Genomic DNA, 5,818 nt, shown 5'->3' on the forward strand with positions numbered 1-5,818 from the left:
TACCGTAGCCGTCGCCGCGCAGGCTCGTCGCCGGTGAAGCCCCGGTGACCAAATGGCCCCGCGCGTGCGTCCGTTGCACTCGCAACGACCCGTGGAGCAACGCTAGCGTGGCAGCTAGCTCGTTTGCAAGCCGCAGCCCAACTCCGCACATGGCCGAACTCCGGCCGCCGCCTCGGGCTCCACTCCGGCGAACCCCGGCCACCCCCCGCATCTCCCGTTGGCCCTATTAGATGCGCGCGAGTCCGGGCATCCCGTAGAGCCCCTCCGCCGCTCTTTTGGTCATCGGAGGGCGAATCTCGACCCCCTCCGCCGTCTCTGGCTCCGCCGGCGACGAGCCTCGGGTCAACTCCGGCGAGTTTGACCCGGGTTTGACCCCCCTCTCTCTCACTGACATATGGGCCCACGCCATTAACTAACCACGGTTAACCCCATGATTAGTTTAAGTTAATCACAGTGGCCCCACGCGTCAGTTTTGACCGTGCTGACGTGGCCTTTGACCCGGCCCCACCTGCCATTGACACTAACTAGCCCTGTGTCACTGACATGTGGCCCCCACACGTCAGGTTTGACCTGGGGCGCCCAGTTGACTCTGCTGACGTCACAGTGACGTGGGGCTGACGCAATAAGTATTTTCTGGAATTAAAAATAATCAGGAAATTCCAGAAAATTATATAAACTTCAATAAATCATAGAAAATTAACCGTAACTCCAAATTAAATAATTTATATATGAAAAATTATCAGAAAAATTCAAGGAATCCATCTGTACCATTTTCATGCATGTTAGAACAACTTATAGCTGCTGTTTAGCACAAATCATTTAAATGGCATTTGAATAATCACATATGGAGTTTGAATTTGAATCTTGTATTCAAACCAACCCCATTTAACTTGTTATTAGATGCATTATCCCAAAACACATTCATTTTGCCATGTCATGATCATGCATCATATTGTGCATTGCATTGATTGTGTTCCCTTCTGTGTTGCCGGTATTTGTCCCCTCTCGATAGACGTGATACCGATGATGTGATCGTTGTCACTGATGAAGACTCAATGTTATCTTCAGAAGTGCCAGGCAAGCAAAACCCCCTTGTTCATTCCGATAAAATCCCACTCTCTCGCTCCTGCTCTCTTTTACTGCATTAGGACAACATCGATTCATCTGTTACTTGCTGCGGTAGCTGAACCCCTTTATCCTTTGCATGACCTGTCATTGCCACAGTAAATAGATGAAACCCACTAGCATGAGTAGGAGTTGTTTGAGCCCTGTTGTGCCTACTCATTCATGCTTGTTTGTCATGCCTGCTACTGCTTAGAGTTGAGTCAGGTCTGATTCATCGGGGATGAATCAGAGGTGTGTGAACATGTCCTACTGTGTGTGAGCTAAGTGTGTGAACACGATTTGGTAAAGGTAGCGGTGAGAGGCCACGTAGGAGTACATGGTGGGTTGTCTCATTGCAGCCGTCCTTAGGAACTGAGTTATGTGTCTGTGATCCATGACTCAGCTACTACCATACATTGGGCCCTGAAATATGACCCCGCTCGACTTCTTAATCACCCTAGTCCTCTGTCCAGGAGTTGCAAGTAGTTTCTGGTGTTTTTAGTATGCTGGAGGCCGTGGACAGCGCTGACCGTAGGGGTGGGCTGTGATGCGGTAGGCACGTGGCCGGGTAAACCGGGCACCCGTTTGGTGTCACGGAATCCTGTTCACATCGTTTGGGGCTGTGAGCGAAACTCCGGCCGGATCTCCTCATGGATGGAACCCGAATAGGCGATAAACCTGGACTAGAGACTTGAGTGTTTAGGTAGGTCGTGGTCTACACCCACGTCGGCTTTCGCTTGAAGTCTGCCGAGCACATGTCGTGTGCAGACGCTAAGCGGTGGAAACATGTATGAAGAAGTACACCCCTGCAGGGTTAACATCATCTATTCGAATAGCCGTGTCCGCGGTAAAGGACTTCTGGGTTGCTTATATCAGTTCATAGACAAGTGAAAGTGGATACCCTAAAATACGCAAGATAAGCATGAGTGCTATGGATGGCGTTCTCGTAGGGAGACGGGAGCGGATCCATAGTGGTGTATTGATATGGTGAATATGTGGACTCGTGTGCGCCACCTCAAAAGAGTTACTTGCAGTCGTAGTTCAGGTTAGCCACCGAGTCAAAGCTGGCTTGCTGCAGTTAAACCCCACCATCCCTTTGTTGATAATGATGCATATGTAGATAGTTCTGATGTAAGTCTTGCTGGGTACATTTGTACTCACGTTTGCCTATTTTATGTTTTTGCAGAGAGACTTCAGTCTCACTAGTAGTTCCACGTGGACTTCGACGTTTAGCTTGTTACCTCAGCTACGATCTTGTGCCCTCGGCGGGATCTGATAGATAGTCAGGCTTCTCAGCCTTTTTCATTTATAGATGTCTGTACCCAGACATGATAGCTTCCGCTTGTGCTTTGATTTGTATGCTCTGATTGTTGGGTCATGAGACCCATGTTTGTAATATCTCGCTCCTCGGAGCCTATTGAATAAATTACTTGAGTCGTAGAGTCATGTTGTGATGCCATGTTGTATTTGCACATATCGAGCATATTGTGTGTATGCTATTGAAATGCTTGGTATGTGTGGGATCTGACCATCTAGTTGTTTATCTTTAGTAGCCTCTCTTACCGGGAAATGTCTCCTAGTGTTTCCACCCAGCCATGGTAGCTTGCTACTGCTCCGGAACACTTAGGCTGGCCGGCATGTGTCCTTCTTCGTTCCTGTGTCTGTCCCTTCGGGGAAATGTCACGCGATGAATACCGGAGTCCTGTTAGCCCGCTACAGCCCGGTTCACCAGAGTCCTGCTAGCCCAGTGCTACAGCCTGGATTCACTCGCTGATGACCGACACGTTCGATGCTGGGTCATGGATGCCTGTCCCTGTAAGTGTGTGTCACTTTGGGTTTACGACTAGCCATGTCAGCCCGGGCTCCTTATCATATGGATGCTAGCGACACTGTCATATACGTGTGCCAAAAGACGCAAACGGTCCCGGGTAAAGGTAAGGCGACACCCGTGGGAATACCGTGCGTGAGGCCGCAAAGTGATATGAAGTGTTACATGCTAGATCTATGTGGCATTGAGTCGGGGTCCTGACAGCGTTGGTATCAGAGCTTGACTGCCTGTAGGATTACCAAGCCAAACTGGTCGAAGTTGAGTCTAGAAATTCTTTAGTTATATAAGGGAATTGATTGTGGGATGGAACGTAAGGCTCTTTTTACTCCTTATACTTTATGCCCTTCTGATCTGAGTCATCTTATCTTTCCTACGGGGATTAAGAACTAGGCTATCTCTTCTTTCTATCAGGATCACGTGTTACTAATCCGTAGACTTATAAGATTGTTGGATTTAAATCTCAGTTCAGTTCCTACTACTTCCGTATGCTAATTGTTGATCTCGGAACCTTGATATTGTGCTTCTGAGTGGTTATGCCACCATTTTTGTGAATGTCTCAAATCTTTTCTGAGCATTTACAGCCGTTATGCTGTCCGAGTCATTCCAGGTTTCTAAACAGTCTGATGCATTTGCAAATCCTTTCTTCCCGTTTCAATGTGCCCATGGGCCAGATTAATCACACTAATTGTTGAGTTGAGGTATTCTATTGCCTTGACTTTTATGTTGGAGTTACTATTATGACCCTAGGTATTTAGGGAGTCACCTAGTAATTTAGCAATGCTTTTGTGTCCCAGTGTGATGATTCTGGCCTTTATTCTCGTAAGCATCCCGTGATGCCACTTAGTAGTAGGTATTCTACTCCTGGGTTCTGAAACCGAGATCCACCCTACTTACTTCATGTTGATAGTAATTGCTAGTTCCTTTAGGATATTAGTAACCTTTGCGATAGTCCTTGAAGTCCGTGGTATCTTCTTCTTCCAGATACCATGAACTACTTATGGCAGAAGTTCCTCGTTGAACTGAAATATCACAACAGTATTATTTTTTATGAGTTCTCCATTATATATTGTGGCTCTGCCAGTTCTACCTTTCCGCATGGGTTATCCGGAAGAAATATGTTGAACTTGGTTCGACATACTAATCTATGCATCCACAACTCAGAAAATTATATGTTCCTTTGAGTTGTTCTCTTTAGTTGCATTCTGACCTTCGTCTATCAATTGATAGTCAAGAGTATGCGTGTGTTCGTTTATCGATGCCTATTACTCTTGTGGTCCGTCAAGCCATTCTGTCCTGAATGACTTGGAGAAACAAACTCCAGTACCTCGTCCATATCTAGGATTGGGTCAAAGTAGTTGTATTCCGCAGATCAAATGCCAATCCAGCTTTTGGTTCTGTTCTACCTTGGAGTATTACCTTATTCTATATCGAGATTGTTATAGGAATTGCACACCATCCTATGAACTCTTGGTACAGTGATACTTCTCACCATCATTAGTCATTCCTCGGCCCTCGTGTTGATGCAACCGGAATACCGACAAATGAATTGTGATGTGTGAAATCAATACTCCCAGCAACCTCGTTGCTTGGTAGTTAAAGGATAATAATTTCATTCTTAGCATGTTGGTTTTTGAATCATCCTTCTAAGACTTATCGTGCTACCTAGTTCTTATTTCGGTGCACCCTTCGATTGATGAGTTAGGATCTTGTCAAGTCCTCACTCATTTGATCATATCGTCTTGCCCTCAAAAGCGAGATTGTTCTCGAGCTTAGTAACATACCGGTGGTTCGTGATTTTCTGAATATCTTCTCAGAAGTATTACCAGGTTGTCACCTGACCGCTATGTTGAGTTCGTGATCAAGTTGGTTTATTCCTGTGAACCACCCTCTCTCCAAGATCGGTGTTAGATATCCCTGAGCTAGTTGGTTAAGCTAGACAACAACTTGGAGAGTTGGAAGATAAAATCTTGCCTGACTTAGTTCGCTCCAAAGGGATATTCTTGTGTAGTGTGTGTTGAAGAAAGATGATATCTTCATCGATTGGTCCCTGTGATCAGTTGTTGGACCTATTGTCTTATCAATCCTTTGATTTGAGTGTGGGCCATCGTCAAGTCAAATCAGTACCAACGATGCTCGTAATGTTGTCTTATTCGTGGTTGATCCCTCGAGCATACACCATTACATCTTTGGTCTGACCAATGCTATCACCGTGTTCACTTAACTATGGAATTCCTTTTAAAAGGAAACCCGGATGAATTGTTGTTGAGCCCATTGACAACATCCTTATCTCCTCCATGATTTTGTTGAACATTAAGCTAGTGTTGGAAACCTTTGAAAGCATTTGTTCATGCTAGTTCATGAAGCATATGTTCGGATGTAAGAAGTGACTTCCTCTAGTTCATGTGCATTTGATGCAAGTTGCCGCCGTGATTTTGAGAAAGTTAGTTTTGCTTCCTCTGGAATCATCCCAAATCAGTCATGCACACGTGCGAAGAATGCTGTGATTTGAAGACTTGCAACCTTCAATCTATATGTATCCCTAGCACACCAAGCCACTGACTGATTTGTTCAAGGAGAAGGAGTATCTTCATAAGAGCTAATCCGGACTTATGAAAGAACTTCGATGTCCTCGCTGATGGTTCCCAACCAGAACTCGGTAGTGTTTTATTGTAAGACTACCAGGTGGGCATGCTTGTCTGGGACAACGTGTTCACATGTTTGTAGCAGAACCAGCTCATGTTTTGGAGCTTGCTATCGTAGTTCATCTCCCGAGAATCCCGCAACGTCATCTCGTCGATTTGTGTTGCAAACTTCCGTTTTTCTTCCTAGACTCGATGAGTCTGGAATATCCTGACACCAACCAGATCTGAATCTCAGGCAGATATG

The sequence above is a fragment of the Triticum dicoccoides genome, chromosome 1B, assembly GCF_002162155.2.
Source record: "Triticum dicoccoides isolate Atlit2015 ecotype Zavitan chromosome 1B, WEW_v2.0, whole genome shotgun sequence".
Lineage (NCBI taxonomy): Eukaryota > Viridiplantae > Streptophyta > Magnoliopsida > Poales > Poaceae > Triticum > Triticum dicoccoides.